We start from the raw sequence: 17,396 nt of genomic DNA, 5'->3' as shown, positions 1-17,396 counted from the left end.
TTTGTGGAGTGCACTTTAGGGAGGTGGAAGTTGCGCTTTCAGGCTATTCACCAGTCAAATGTTGGTCTTCTCTTTGCTCTACAAAAGTACTGTGCTGTAATAACAGTAACAGCAATGCTGCACAACATTGTGGTGTGGGCGAGAGTGCCCTTGGTCGTCAGGGAGGAAGACGAAGAGGTGGAGGAAGATGGCATGTTACGACATGATGACCAACCAAGACATGTCTAATACATGGCTGGTTTTCATGCACGCCAGCAAGTCATTAACATGTTTTTTCTGTATTTTGCCCAGTATTTGAAGCACACTGCCCATTTTCCTCTTAAAAACAACATTTTCATAACATTTCAGCAGTTGCCAGCAACAGTAATTCTGTCCCTTTGTTAGTACCAACTATTTAATGTCCATATACAGCAATGATCTTTTTCCTTTATTCATTTCTGTGTTCAGTCATTTAAATTTGATGATTGTCAATGATGATGAAATGATTTGTTGTTTTAATTCATATTTAATTTGTAATTTTTCCTTTTTCTTTTGAATGATCTTATTTGAACTAAAAATCAAAATAAAGAAAAGTAAACACAAAACCTGATACTGAAGTCACATTGTACATGCATAAGGTTTTGGTGCGATTTGCCAGTTGGCCAGCAGGTGTCCTCATAACTCTGTCTCCTTACGATGCACTTAACGCCTTTACGATTACTCCAGAGCACTCGTAGATCTACGACCATTTTCAAGTGCTACTTAACTTATGATGATTTTGGGAACCAGACCTTAGTTCTAAGATGATTCGTATGATCGTTTCTACGATCTACTTAAGTGTATGATACTTTTGGGAAATGCAGCCCAGAACAATTGGAATTCTTTAAAAGTCACTTGTCAAAAACAATATCCTCATGAAGCAATTTTATCATAAAACTAAGCAAATTTTGAAAGCTTATGAACCATTAATTTCCACACTTAACCCCCTTTTGCCCCCTTTTAAGTCTCTTTGCTTATTAAAACTGTTTTAAAAATTTTTATCCAAAAAAGTAGTCTGAAGTGCTTATCCACCTTCTACTAATATTAGTATTTTTCTAAAAAAGGGAATAAAATTGCAGGCATCAGCATTCAAATAATTTAGAAACACTTACCATTACAATCCTCAAAGAGCATCATGTGAGAGCTTAGGCATAAATAGCTAAGAACAACCTGTGCTATTCTGTCAGTATTAGGACAGAAAATACAGTGCTTAGTACATTTTCTGCAGTAAAAAGAAGTTCTAAACAGCCGAACAACGGTATACTGTTTGCGAACATTCAGACACCCGCCACACCGCTGTGGGAAGAGTTTAGAAGCACATTTAAATATGAGGATGCTCAGTAAAACCTTAACTAATGTGACATTAAAATGTGTTATCAATGACTTTATGCCTCATTCTATGAGTAGAATTCACATGAGGTCAGTAAAAGAAGCTGTTTTAACCACTCGATGATGATTTAAAGTAATATACTGTATATGCTGTAGAAAATGTTTAATTTGTTTACATTTGAATTCATGACGCTAATGCACAAACACGTGGCCATACTATGTGCCAGTTACACTCTGTTAGGGTAATGTATGATGATACTGATACTATTGCAAAGATGAGTGTATAAAAGTGTTAATATGCAGAATAAAGACTAAACGATGATAGGGTTACTTTGGGTTGATGTGTGAATGGCTTTCGCTGCAGATGGCAAATGAGTGAATGAGTACTTGAGAGTATTTGAGTAGATTTGATTCCTTTTGTAGACTAATTAAACAAAAAGAAAATCACATGACAAGATCTTGGAAAATATCTCTATGTTTGAAGTTCATTGTATTGCCTACGGTCCATAAGGGACTGTCTGAAAAGTCCACCCACTGCATTAAAACAGCGGTGGTAGAAATGTGGTTGAAGTAGGGGGGCAAAGTGGTCAAAGTGTGTGTGTGGGTGGGGGTTAAAGTACCAAAAGCAAGCTTATTCAAAAATCGGACAATGTAAGAAACCCGCGATTACATGATACTTGTTATTCTCTGATGTTGAAATGTAAACAGGTATGAGTACAACACCTGTGCACTTGTTATGAGCCAGTAATAATGGCAGTAAAGTTTACATGCAGCATGAAACCGGGGGAAGAGGCCAAACAAATTATGTGTGCCAATCGGTTTAATATTGGAATACGTACTTATATCATAAAACCTGAGGTCAGGTTCCTCTCGAGTTTTTTCTCACCACTAAATAACATTGAAATAAGTTTTTTTTTTTTCTTTTCTTTGCTACAGTTACTTTAGATTGCTTTCTGGGGGCTTTAAGACATTAAGGCATAAGTTTCTATAAAGCTGCTTTGAAACAATGTGTATTTTGAAAAGTGCTATACAAATATAAATGACTTGAGTGTAGACAAACTAATTTTTCCTCAAGAAAAACATGAAAATTGTGAGTTCAAATGAATTTCTCATTACAATCAAACAAAATAAATGCAGAATCAGCTTTATTGCCAAGTATGCTTACACATACAAGGAATTTGTTTTGGTGACAGGAGCTTCCAGTGTCCAACAATACAAAAACAGCAGCAAATGCAATGCTGTTGTTTAAATTCCTTTATTAAAGGGCTCTACATTTTGTTGCCAATGTCAGACACTGTTGTGTCATTTATGATTTAAAAGACATTTATGTTGAATCCTTGAATAAGTTTGAGCTAAACATTTGTGGGCGCTGTTTTTATTTATTTATTTATTTATTTTATCGTATTGTTTTGTATCGTATCATGAAATCTGTGTATCATTAAATGACGAATATGCATATAATTCTCCAGAACACACATCATCTGACATTTCACAGCATATATTTTCCTGTGGGTGTGTGCTCACTGCAGAGAAAAAAAGGTGTTATTCATGGACATCGTGGGGCTACCCGGTGTAGTTGATGCAGTAGACCAGGGGTTGGCAACCTATGGCACGTGGAGGGGTAATCGCTGGCACACCAGCAATAGTGAGAGAGGAGTAGACTATTTTATTTAGATGAAATTCCACACCTGCATTCCAATCTACATCTTGATGTAATCCTTCCTTATGATCACACAAAATGTTTTCATGAGCTGAATGGGAGACTAAACAAAAAGTTAAAATGTGATGAGACTGCAGTATACCCAACAGACTCGTGCAGCGCGTGCAAGCCATTCACACATCACGAGCCGGCAGCGCTTCACGTTCGCTTAATCACGCGAGTAAACGCACCCGCTTTGGTCAGGCTGCACGGATGACAGCCTACATTCCGTGTTTCATTTGTTTCTTAATGCTTTCAGAACAACACGTGATGTAATAAGGAAAACACCACTATATATCCTTGAGATTTCCAACCCAGCAACAGGTACACCCTCCTTTAACCAGTCACACTCAAAATTACATTAAAAGGTTAAAAGAGAAAACATAAAAATCTGAGTCTAATCAAAATATAAATTAAACCTGGAAATAAAGTTTTAGGGTTTTGTAGGTGTGATTCACCAAAAATGGCTAAATAGTTGATCGGCTTGTGATGTACGAATGGCTTGCTGCGTGCCTCACACTTTAATAATGTTTAGTCTCCAATTCAGCTGATGAAAACACGCATAAAGTGTGGCATAAAATCAGCAATGTGAAAGACTGGTGGAAAGCGTGCAAAGACACATGAAAGCTGGGATTGAAAATCAGGATTATTCCACCAAATGTTGATTGCTGAACTCTTTCTAAGTTAAAACGTTAGTATTGTGTTGTTTAAAAATTAATATGAACTTGTTTTCTTTGCATCATTCGAGGTCTGAAAACACTGCATCTTTTTTTTTTTTTTTTTTTGACCAGTTGTCATGTTCTGCAAATAAATGCTGTAAATGGCAATATTTTTATTTGGAATTTTAGTTTATAGAATAAAACAAAAATGTTCATTTTAATCAAACACATACCTATAAACAGTAAATCCAGAGAAACTGAACATTTGGAGTAGTCTCTTAATTTTTTCCAGAGCTGTATATATGGGGTGTTTTCCAAACGTGGACGTCGGCACAGCCATTAACTAAAATAAAAAATGGCACTCCATGTCAAAAAGGTAGTCTTTCTTCTGCGGCATCACATATACTACTCCAGCCACCTTGAGAGCTTGGCAGTACAACACTGTAGATGTTGTTGAACTTTCTATGACAAATTGCTTGCTATGTTCCTCATTTATTAGTCGCTTTTGATAAAAGCATCTGCTAAATGAATAAATGTCAATGTAAATCTCCATTTATGGACAATTTGTCTAACTGTGGACAGATGAATATCTAAGTTCTTTGACATACCTTTGTAACCCTTTTCCAGCTTTATGCAAAGCAACAATTCTTGATCGTAGGTCTTCTGAGATCCTCCAACACCTCCACACCTCCAGTCTCATTTCAATAATTGGATGCCAGATTTGCTAACTCCTAACTGTAATTAGCTTTTTTTGACGCCATTAGCCCAGGGGTTCACATACGTTTTCCAATCAACACTTTGAATGTTTGAATGATGTATTCAGTGTGTACAAGAACAATACAATAATTTGTGTGTTTTTAGTTAAAACAGATTGTGTTTCTTTCATTATTGTAACTTAGATGAAGATCAAACTAGATTTGAAGACAAATATAAATGCAGGTATTTCCAAAGCGTTCACTTACTTTTTCTTGCCACTGTATCAATATTGGGGAGTGATTAAGCTTTTAATATTTTAAAATCAGTCATTATTGACAGACAATGCATTAATCCACTGTAAATTATCAGAAAACAGTTAAAATGTCTTTAGATAAAATGCGAGACTGCCAAAAATTTATATCTGGCAAATAAATAATCATCATGAAAATCTGATTTCATGGATTTTTAAAATTGTTTCTTTGAAGTGCGCTTTAAATTGGACTGATAGATACAGGGGGAGTGACTGTCTCTTTGATCACAGCTGATAGGTCCAGCAACCATTTGAGATCTATGATTGGGTACATACCCTACCCTGGAGAAGGTTAGCCATGTAGCTTATGTCACTTTGGTGATAAACCACTATGAAAACCTATCCACCTTACTGGTACTGCAAATTCAGAGTTTGCTCAAACTAAGTTTAAACTAATCTAGCTAGCCACTTAATCCTGCTTTGTGATATAGGCCACAGGTTGTATATAGTGGGCTATGCACATTAAAATGGGATAGAAAAATATTACACACTTTTAAATGACACCTTTAGGACAATAATGTGAACATTAGGGGCATAGACAGGAATCATTTGGCTGAGCCTCCTATAAAATGGGTTGGCCTATATGGAAAAATATAAATTTAAGTTACTTGTGATAAAGAGCTTTTATGTATATAATTTTGAAGGTAATAGGCTTATAGAAAACATTTGTCTATTTTCCCCATGTTTTTCCCAGAGCCTCTAACCCTAAACTGACTCCTAGAAGCTGATTGGTTGATAGGAATGTTGTTCCAGGATCAACAAGGGTGTTGAGCTGTAGGAACCCGCCCTACCTGGGAAAATCATGTTAAGTGTGCTGACCCGTAGTTTTCTGCCTGTTGTATAGTAGTCATTCCCATGAGACTATTAAAGTATATTCACCTTTGAATGTACCATGTTCTGTCATTGGCTCAAGATGTAAAATATGGCAGAAAATGCAATTAATTAGTATATTTCTTAATTAGGCATGACTGACTGCCACCATAACCAGGCACAATCACCTTTAACTGATGCACGACTAATGCATGTCAGCAGGCAGGAAGACCACAGGGTCTAACTAAGGCTCACATCTGAGAAATCACACCACAGCATAACAATGATGGCTGCTCCCAGGGTACTAAACTAGATAGCTTGTCTAGAACTACAACAGACAAGCACATTTCATCTCCTAACCCTTCTCTGCTGACAGGCAGCCCAGTTGTCTGTGAGTATGTTTGGGTAAACAGATGGATGAACATACTGCTGCATATCTAAATCATCTTCCCAATTTTGCCCAAAATATATGTGAGCCATAAATGCTTCCTGTTTGCAGGATTTAGTGTGGTAACATGTAGGTTATTTATGACCAAACAAATGTATGTGTACAAAAAAGTGAGGAAAAGTTGGAGAATGGACAGATAACCTCACACTGACGAAAGAATTTAACATGGTGGAGAGAGATAAGGACAAAGCGATTTCATGAGAAGTGCCAGCAGGACAGAGTTTACCAAAACAGAGCCTAAATAATTCAAATGAGAGGTGGGTGACTGGCTGAAATATCTAAAAAAGGGAGAAAAAAGGGTGCAGAATTTCATGAAAAGAACATCTCTCCAACTGTTAAGCACGGGGGTGGATCAATCATGCTTTGGGCTTGTGTTGATGCCAGTGGCACAGGGGAATATTTCACTGGTAGAGGAAAGAATGGATTAAATTAAATACCAGCAAATTCTGGAAGCAAACATCACACCATCTGTAAAAAAGCTGAAGATGAAAAGAGGATTGCTTCTACAACAGGATAATGATCCTAAACACACCTCAAAATCCACAATGGACTACCTCAAGAGGCGCAAGCTGAAGGTTTTGCCATGGCTCTCACCCCCTGACCTAAACATCATCGAAAATCTGTGGATAGACCTCAAAAGAGCAGTGCATGCAAGATGGCCCAAAAATCTCACAGAACTGAAGCCTTTTGCAAGGAAGAATGGGTGAAAATCCCCCAAACAAAAATTTAAAGACACTTAGCTGGCTACAAAAAGCTTTTACAAGCTGTGATACTTGCCAGGGGGTGTTACTAAGTACTGACCATGCAGGGTGCCCAAACATTTGCTTCGGGCCCTTTTATTTTTTGTTATTTTGAAACAGTAAAAGATGAATATAAAAAAGTTAAATTGCTTAAAATATTAAAGAAATGTGTCATCTTTAACTTTAAGCCTTTTGGAAATCAGGCCATCTTTTGCTCGCTTAGCTATTCACAGCAACAGAAATTTTGATCAGGGGTGCCCAAACTTTTGCATGCCACTGTATATGCAGTAGAAAATGTTTAATTTATCTTGTTTACATTATTAATTCATGACGCTGATGTGCTAACATGCTAAACGTGGCCATACTATGCACCAATTACACTCTGTTGTTGTAATTTATGATGACACTGATACAATTGTAAAGATGAGCGTATAAAAGTGTGTTAATGTGCAGAATAAAGACCAAAGAATGCTGATAGAGGTATATCTTACTTTGGGCATATGTGTGAAGGGCTTTCACTGCAGATGACACATCAGTGAAGCAGCATATAAAACAAAAGAGTGAATGGGCACTTGAGAGTATTAGAATACATTTGATTCCTTTTGTAGACTAATAAAAATTAAAAAAATTGCATGACATGGTCTTGGAAAATATCTCTAAGTGAACGAACGTACAGATTTAGGTAAATTTGCACCAGCTCCCTAATAACTATATACACCATATAAACCGTATTCTCATTTTCAATTTTGACTGACTAAACAACATAAACAAAATCAGCTGTTGGCCTCAAGGTAGGTGGAGCTCCAGGTCACACCTACCAATGACGTGGACCAATGGTAGTAAGAAGGTGTTTAGAAGTTGGTAATAATTTTTCCTAAAAGTTCGCCCCAGCGAGCTGTTACAAACCACCGAAACAAATGCAAAAATATTTTGTTCTAAATGATGTCATACCCGTTTGTTCTTCGATTTTGTTGGAAATATATTGGGGACTTAACACTTGGACATAAAAGAATGTTCCGTTACATTTGAGTGAAGTTTGCACAACTTGCCTTCTTCTGTTCATTGAAAGGGCTATTCGATGGCCTCTTGCCAGAGGTTTTTGCTGACCCCCTATGTTGACCCTGAATCACCAGTGTCACCAATTCGGGTCATCGCAGATAGTTGCTGCATTGTGCCATCCTTCACAATATAGCCACCATCAGAATGGAACGCGTGCCACAATACAACCAACTCCCCCCTGATGAGGTTGACCCCATTATGCTAGACCACCTAGTTGGAAAAGCAGTCAGATACACCATCACCACACAATATTTCACTTGTAGTTTAATAAAAGCACATGGGGAAGAGGTCACATGATGCCATGCGAGGAGCAGACGTGTGAATGGCGAGCTCTGCGCACTTTGCTAGTGTTTTAATTATTTTCATGTTATAATCTGGTGAGATTTGATACACCCATCTACATATTTGTTCTTTGAGGTAAACATTAAAATACACTTACGTGCTCAAGCTGAAACCTCTGACAGGCCAATGGCCAGAGACTCGATTTGAATGGTGCAGCGGGAGAAATCCAGCGTCAACTGTCCAACATGTCTGTGATGCTGACGAAGGTTGTTGCTGACTTGGAAGATCTCGCTGTAATACGTCAATCGATTATGGCGATGGAAACAAAATTCTCTGAGTTGGTTTCAAGAGTGGCAGATGTTGAGAAACGGATCGATTATCTGGAGGCATCCACTAATCTGCTTGCGACCAAAATAGATGTGGAAAAAATTTGGGAAAAACTGGAAGATTTGGAAAATAGGAGCTGACGAAATAACGTACGGATTGTTGGAATTCCTGAGCATGAAGAGGGCAGAGATATGGTGAAATTCCTAGATGAGCTCTTCCCGAGTCTGCTTGAAATAACAGGCCATAAGCTGGAAATCGAGCGAGCTCACAGAGTCCTGGCTCGCAGATCTGCTGAGGGGGACAGGCCTCGATCAATTCTGGCCAAAGTTCTGAGATCATCCAATAAAGATCTTGTGTTGCGCGAGGCGAGGAGCAAAGGAAAGCTTTCTTGGAAGAATCACAGCATTTTCTTGTTCCCGGACTTTGCGAATTCGACAAGAGAGAAATGCTATAGATTCAAGGAATGTAAGAAACTCTTACATCAATGGAAGATTGCTTTTGCACTGATGTTTCCGGCCAAACTGAGAATAAATACTATGGATGGCCCTAAAGTATTTACATGTCCCAAACAAGCACTGTCCTTCATAAAAACATTGGAGTGAGTAAGACGTTTGGTGTTTCTCATGTAGCTCCAGAGTGGATTAACTCGCTGTACTTACTCTGGCTGTCTGAGGATGCTGGGCGCCATTTTTGTTTCTGTTTGTGTTGGTTCCACCTAGCGGCTGGAGTTTGTTTTGTGGAATAACACTCCTTCAAGAAACTTTTGCATGGACGGAAGATTGCTTTTACACTGAAGTTCCCGGCCAGATTGAGAATGGATACTAAGGATGGCCGCAAAATATCTACATGCCTACTTTTATAAACTGACTGAGTAAGTCACGGTGTATTTTTTTATGCGGCCTCCGAGTGAATTTGACTCTCTCAATACACTCTGGACCATCCGAGGAACCTGGATGCCTGGTTTGTTTCTTTTTGTGCTGGTTCCGCCTAGCGGCTGGAGTTTGTTTTGTGGAATAACACTGCTTCGGGACAGTTGTGGATGAATCCATTCGTTCTTTGTGCTTATGCCTCCTGTTGGCTGGAGTCTGTTTTGTGGAGTATTTTGGGGGACACTGGAATGATTATGTCATCTGCTGCACTCATAAACAGCCGGCTCACTGAACACTTGTTTGTCTGTCCGAGGAAACTGAACGGCTTTATATCGGCTGGAATATGTTTTGTGGAGGAACACACCTTCGAGAAAGTTCTGTGAATGAATCTACACGTTCTTTGTGTTTATTCTGCCTATTGGCTAAGGTTTGTTTTACAAAGTATTTTCTGTTATGTAATTTTGCCTCACAAAATTTGTGCAGAAGCACCGGACTTGAGCAATCCAATGGCAAAGTTGTCACGGGGGCTCTCGTAGGCGTAAATGGACCTTTTGAGTTTAGAGGGATTAATGCTGGTTGGCGCTGTCGTGCGTGGGGTTAATGTGCATATTTTTCTTTTTTCTGTTTTTTTGGTAATGGGGGATGTTCAGGTTTTGATTGTTGCAATAATGTGGGAATGTGGTCTTTATAATCTTGTTTTTGACACACAATTATTTTTTTCTATTATATCAAACTGTCTAATGTTAATATGAGTGGATTATCTTTCTCTTTGTGTAATGTGAATGGGTTGGGTCACCCCATAAAAATAAGGAAGGTTATTTATTTTCTTAAGCGTAAGAAATGTGATACAGTGTTTCTTCAAGAAACACATCTTTCCTTGCAGGAAGCTGACAAATTTGGGAAGATATGAGGTGGGCATGTTTTCTTTAGTGCTGGCTCAAGTAAGAGCAGGGGAGTCATTATATTGATAAATAAACATCTACAATTCAAATCTCTCAAACAGATTAAAGATAAATTAGGGAGAATCATTATTGTTTTAGCAGAAATTCAGGGGCAAAGGTTGGTTTTGGCTAATATTTATGCGCCTAACATTGATGATCGGGGCTTTTTTATTGATCTTGAAGGGATGTTGCAAACTGCTGGCACCCCTCATGATATAATATTGGTAGGAGACTTTAATCTTTTGATGGACTCAGTCCTTCATCATAGTGAAGCAAAAGCGTGTAAGCTTCCTAGAGCAACATTGACACTTCACTGGATGTGTAAAAATCTTGGTCTTGCAGATATTTGGCGACTTTTGAACCCATCTGGTAGGGATTATACATTTTTTTCATCCGTCCATAAGATTTATTATAGAATAGATTTTTTTTATCTAAGTCCCTCATTTCATCTGTTGTGGATTGCTCAATTGGAAACATCTTAGTCTCAGATCACACCCTGGTGAGTTTGGAGATGTTGCCACATACAGAGAAAAAGAAATAATTTAGTTGGTGCTTTAATTTTTTTGCAAAATCCTGATTTCCAACAAATGTTAAAGACTGAAATCACTGTTTATATGGAGACCAACTGTTCCTCAGTATCTTCTGTGTGCATGGCTTGGGAGGCACTTAAGGCGGTTTTTAGGGGTTGAATCATACAGTATGCGTAATTTATCAAAAAATCCAAAGCACGAGAACTCATGGAGTTGGAAGGGAATATTAGAAGTGTAGAGGCAGAGCTGAAGTGCCGATTGTCGTCTGATGGCCTCAGAGAATTGACCCGATTGAAATACAGATATAATACTATTTTGTCATGGAAAGTGGAGTTATGGTTATTCAGGGCAAGACAGTCATACTTTGAGTCAGGGCATAAAGCAGAGAGAGTCTTTTTCTACCATTCCCTCAGTGAAATATGCTGGTGGTGAAATTTTTACCTCAGCCATTGATATTAATAATGCCTTTAAAGAGTTCTATCTTGATCTTTATAGTTCCACATCTTCGTCTACTGATGAAGATATTAGAAAATTTGTGGAACCATTAGAACTCCCTAAATTCATGACTGAGCAAAAAAATTATCTTGATTCTGAGATAACCTTGGAGGAGCTTGACGAGGTAATTAAGGCCTTACCTACAGGCAAAGCTCCGGGGCCAGATGGTTTTGCCGCTGAATTTTTTAGATCTATTGCTACAGAATTGGCTCAACTTTTGTTAGAAGTTTAAATGGAATCATTAAAGAATGGAAAGCTTCCCCCAACCATGACACAAGCCCGGATCAGTCTGATTCTTAAAAAGGTCAAAGATCCAAGCAAGTGTAAAAGTTACCATCCAATTTCCCTGATCCAGCAAGATGTAAAAATTTTGTAAAAAATTTTGGCTAACCGATTAAGTAAAGTTATGAGATCTCTTATACATATAGAGCAGGTGGGGTTTATTCGGGGCCATAGCTCTTCTGATAACATTAGGCATTTCATCAATATCATGTGGTCAGTAGCGAATGATTAGTCTCTGGTCGCTGCCATCTCACTTGATGCTGAAAAGGCATTTGATATGGTAGAATGGGATTATCTTTTTAAGATTTTGGAAATGTATGGGTTCGGGAGTACATTTATTGGTTGGATTAACTTACTTTATAGACACCCTGTAGTAGCGGTACAAACAAATGGATTAATTTCAGATTTTTTTACTCTGAATAGGGGCACTCAGCAGGGATGCCCTCTTTCCCCCTTATTGTTCTGTCTTGCCCTGGAACCATTAGCAGCCATGATAAGAAAGGAGGATGATTTTCCAGGGGTCATGGCGGGAGGTGTGGCGCATAAGCTTCTGCTTTACGCAGATGATATTTTATTATTTGTCTCTGACCCTACTAGATCTATGCCTTGCCTCCACAGAATTATTAATTCCTTTTCCAAGTTCTCAGGATACAAAGTAATCTGGTCTAAATCCGAAGCTTTGGCTCTGACAGCATACTGCCCGGTAACAGCTTTTCAGCCGGGCGCCTTCCAGTGACTCAAATAGGGCTTTAAATATTTGGATATTTTATTCCCAGCAAATATGTCTGATTTAGTTAGTTAATTTTGACCCTTTAATAAAAAGTTTTTCGAGCGATGTGGACAGGTGGGCTTCATTACATTTATCTATGATTGGGAAGGTTAATGTTATTAAAATGAACTGTATTCCAAAATTCAATTACCTGCTACAATCACTCCCTATAGATGTCCCCCTCTCTTACTTCAAGCAATTTGATAGCATAGCGGAGTCCTTCATTTGGAATTGTAAATGTCCCAGACTACATTTCAACATATTACATAGGCTGATTGACAAAGGTGGGCTAGGCCTACCCAAGATTTAGTTTTATTATTTTGCATTCTGTCTCAGGCATTTGGTTCATTGGTCGCTTCCACCTGAAAGAGCCCTTGCCTGGTTTTCTATTGAACAGGATGTCCTTGCCCCTATTTCGCCATTGCAAAGACTTTCTTTCAAACTAACCGAAGTTAAGTCACACCCCGTTATTTCACATTTGCATGTGATTTGGACAAGAGTGTCCAGAGTATTTAATTCGGACATTTATTTAAATGTTGCCTCAAGCGTATGGCTGAACCCCAAATTATGTGTCAACAAGTCCCCTTTCTGTTGGTCAGAGTGGATTGTGAGGGGGGTTACTACACTCAGCGACCTGTATGAGAATGAAGTGTTGAGATCTTTTGAGAATTTGGGTCATCATTTTGGGATTCCCAGATCTCAGTTTTATAGGTATTTACAGCTGTGCCACATGCTCTGTACTGTTTTTGGGAGTAGCACACACACCCCTAAGGCGGCAGGTGCTTTGGGAGAGGTGATTGCTTCTTTTGGAAAAGGTCATGAGGCATCAGTGTATTACTCCCTGCTAACTCAGAGTCTGGGGGATGGAGCTTTAACTTCTATCAAGAGATTATGGGAGAAAGATTTGAATTTGGTATTGGAGAAAGGAGTGTAGACTAGGATTCTAAAAAATGTCAAGTCTGCATCTAGAGATGCAAGGGTTCGCCTTATGCAATTTAAGATTTTACATAGATTTTATTGGACCCCCTCTAAATTATATAGGCTTGGTCTTAAAGTCACACCCATCTGCTGGCGATGCCAATCAGAAGTTGGAGACACAACTCATGTCCTTCGGGGGTGTGTTAAGATTTAAGATTTTTGGTTGAGGGTTCAGCGTTATTTGTGTGATGTTTTGGGCACTCAAGTTTTACTTTGCCCCAGACTTTGTATTTTGGGTGATGGGGCGGTCATAAATTTGGGTACAAATGTATAAAAAATTGGGTTCTGACAAGTGTTATGATTGGCAGACAAGTTATTTTAAGGGGTTGGAAGTCGAACGGAGCGCCATCATTTCGGAAGTGGTGTGCGGAGATGGGGAGTGTGGCAGCTTTTGAAGAAGGGGTATCTAGAGGATTGGGTAATTTGGACTTGTTTGTGGGCAAGTGGGGCAAATATCTGGCATTTTTGGAGGGCTCTCGGGCAGGGACAGTGAAGAGAGAGGTGTAGATGTTATGTGTGTGAACATTATATTTTATTTATTTATTTTATTTTTTAATATTTGTTTTTTGTGTGTCTATAATCATGTGGGACCACTGGGGTGTTCTTGTGGGTGGGGTTGGGGATTGGGGGGTGGGTAGTAATAGAGGGGTTAAGTATTGATTCTGTATGTAAATGTTTTTGCTTTTATTTGTTAATATATGAATCAATAATAAAAAATAAAAAAAATGTTAATCTAAAATAAATAAATAAAAGCACATGGGTACTCCAAATAGGTGTCTTAAATATGTTTATTGGTTTTCACATTGCTAAATAGAGGGAGAAAGAAAGAGATATCAATTTCCCACAATAAAATGCTGCATGTTTTAATAAATGTGACTTGGCATGCTATTTTCTGATATTCCAGCTGCTCAATCACCAGCTAAGGAATTTCAATTTAACAGAATAATAATGATCTAAACAGACCATTAAATAAATTTAAAATATGTAAATTGGTGGGAGTTGGTCATCTGAATAATCTGAAGGATTTATGAGATTCTGTCTAACCTTTAGACCCCTTACCGTATTATAGATGTAACCCCCTTCAGTTTCACAGCACATACATTTTAGTATTTCACACAGTACCACATTCATCCCCTAGAGGGCACTCCAGAATATAGAGAACTAATTTTATTATTCAGACGGAAAGTCCCAATTTAGCATGCACACACCTACACAAAGTTAAGCTCCAACAAGACGCTATTATTGTTAAAAACTTCTTTATTTGAGCATACACTTATCATGAGTCTTAGTTAATTGTTGAGCGGGTCCATCCATTTTTTTCATTGAAGAAAATCCAGTTGATGTTTGTGATTTATGATTTAATGAGAGCTCTGGTGAGTTGTAAAGATTTAACTTGCTTATACATGGTAATGATATTATATATGTTGTTTTATGAGAAACAAAACCAGTCATAGTTATATTTGATGCCCCATGAATGATATTTTCGTATGTTTTAATGTCAAGTTGGTCAAACTGAGACAGAGTTTAATTAATCCAATTTTAGTTAATAGTATTGCATCATCCATGCGATATGTGTATCAAAAGTGTTTTATGTTAGAAGAATGTGTTTTTGAACTGAAAACCAACTAGATACGATAAAATTTACCTGATTTATGTGTTTAATGAGCATGCTTATGTTTGCTAATGTTAATATGCTGGGTTAGCACGTGTGCACATGAACAATTAATGAGTTTTATATACAATATCAACATGTTGCATTAGTATTGTAAAAATTATAGTGTTTAAAAAGGCTGTGTATGATATTAGAGGCAGAAGAATTGCTGGCAATATGACTTCAATCTAGAAAACCCAACTTTTTAATCCTGGAATTCCTCAACGTCATAAATTAAAATAATCTTTTGACTGAGGCACCAAGAAGCCTAGCTGACGCTCACATCTGGCCAATAAAACTAACAAATGAGACTTGTCCAGATCGCACATGACTTGAGAACTTCTCTGCAAAGAGGCCCTAATTGCAAATGTTATGGGCAATAAAAGACAGAGAACACACTCCCTGGAATTCCTGAGAAAAACTCAGAACACACTCTATTTTGTCCTCTGATATAAACCAATTTGCTACACTTAGACTCATGAGATCACGAGACATCATGATTATTATCCTGCAAACAGCAGCTAAAAAGGAATCCATGAACGTTGTACTTTGCTGAGTTAACCCTCTAAAATGTACAGAATGCATTTAAACCCACAATGTACACAATACCTAGCCTTGCTAGATAATTCTGAAAATTACTTTGACCTGTGAATACTTCTATAACTGACAAATTAATGATTATAGCTGATGTACCTTTTAAAATTTGTAGTGATTTGTAATCACTTCTAACTAACAAATTGATGATTATGATCTTTAATCCTGTATGATTCATCTCATTCTACTAAGAATGGTAACTATTCAAGGTTTAACCTGGTAATATTCCCCGACAGTCAGGTTTCTCATAATGTGTAATGTTTTATCCATGTTGTAAAACCAATGAATTAACCAGTATGATTAGTAATCTGGGATTTTCATGTTTTGTTACTTACACGTATAATAGTCATGAAAGTATGTCACATTTAGTATGTAAATGCTTGTTTGTTTACGTAGAGTATGTTGATGACAACGAATGTCATGTCTCTTGCACCGTTTTCAAGATATAAAAGCTCATGATTAAACATGCACTATTTTTGAGCGGGAAGTCGTAAGAATTCCCCACACAAAGGATTGTAAATCAACTTTGAAAAGGACAGACCAGTTGACCATGTGACTCTGAAAAGCCACTTCTGATTGGCTCAGGACACCTTTGGGGTGTGGCCAATTTCAGTTCAAAAAGTTTCCTACCGAGGAACGCCCTCTTCTGCTCTTAGAACGCTCTTCTCCTCTTCTGCTCTTCTGCTCTTTTGGAATCCTCTCTTGGTCTCCTCTCTTCAGCTCTCTATTGCTTCTTCCAGATCCTCCGTGCCATGTAGAGTCCAAGGAAAACTCAGGACACAAAAGTCCCTAGGAAGCCTCTCACTCTCTGCTCTACGGTTCAGACACCCAATGGGAGTCTCGCTCCAACGACCACCTCGTCATCCATCCAGACAATAACTATCAGCGATCATAACAGAGTCCAAGACATAGACGGAACGCATTTTCGACAAAGAGCCAAAGAACCAAGCAACACAAAGAACGCAACGCAAGGAAACGCAATGACACGCAAGTACATCTCCAGACTTTTGCTCAAAATGCTGGTGTATTAGTTAAATACTTTTGGTAATCTGATTGCAGATCGATTTAGACTCAAAGAAGGATAAATGGTCCTTAAGGCATTGTCAACAGACTCCATAAAGTTCATTTTCACTGTATTGATCATTCTGTCACTACTCACCAACCTGTTTCATGTTGTATGTGTTAGATTAGTTTGTTTAGAATAGCAATAAAGTTGTCTGTATTCAAAGATAATTTGACTGTGGTATATTTTGATAAATAATCTCATCCCTGTTTTTAAAAGATTTCGCTTCAAAGCTATACCTAAATATGTGTGATATTATTTTCAATGAGCCATGAGAATAATACTACTCCAATAAGTGAATGAATCATAATTCCCTTATTAAAGCTAATTCCTTACAATAGAAATTGTGAGCGGATACCACAAGATGTTGTATTACAATTTTAATGTTGGAGAATTTTATTCAGACAAATAATCTAGTTATTTGTCATTTATCTCATTTATAATGGTTGTCAAACGCGACTAATTCCATTATAAGTTTCCTTACATAATAATGTAGAATAAGAACAGTTTAATTTAATTCCTAGCTCACACATACTGTTTTCCTACATATAATGGTGGGGGTACGCGGGCACTTTAACCCATCCCATGTACATTTATACTACCAAATTTCCTACAGCTGTTTATGGTGTAAAGACACTGAAAGAACTGTTTTTTTATTGCCCTTTTCTGCATGCATGATTCAAACTCGAACGGTGAGCCAGAATCCCCAATCTGTGAGCAAAAATTCATTGTGATTCCAACAGGATCCATTGGATGGAAGAGTTTTGAACCTTGCAGCTAAGCTGATTTCACACAATACACTAACCGGGTAGAGAGAAAAAAAAAAAAACTAAAAGACCTTTTCACA

This window comes from Myxocyprinus asiaticus, chromosome 31 (genome assembly GCF_019703515.2).
Source record: "Myxocyprinus asiaticus isolate MX2 ecotype Aquarium Trade chromosome 31, UBuf_Myxa_2, whole genome shotgun sequence".
Classification (NCBI taxonomy): domain Eukaryota; kingdom Metazoa; phylum Chordata; class Actinopteri; order Cypriniformes; family Catostomidae; genus Myxocyprinus; species Myxocyprinus asiaticus.
Note: the sequence above shows the minus strand (reverse complement) of the source record.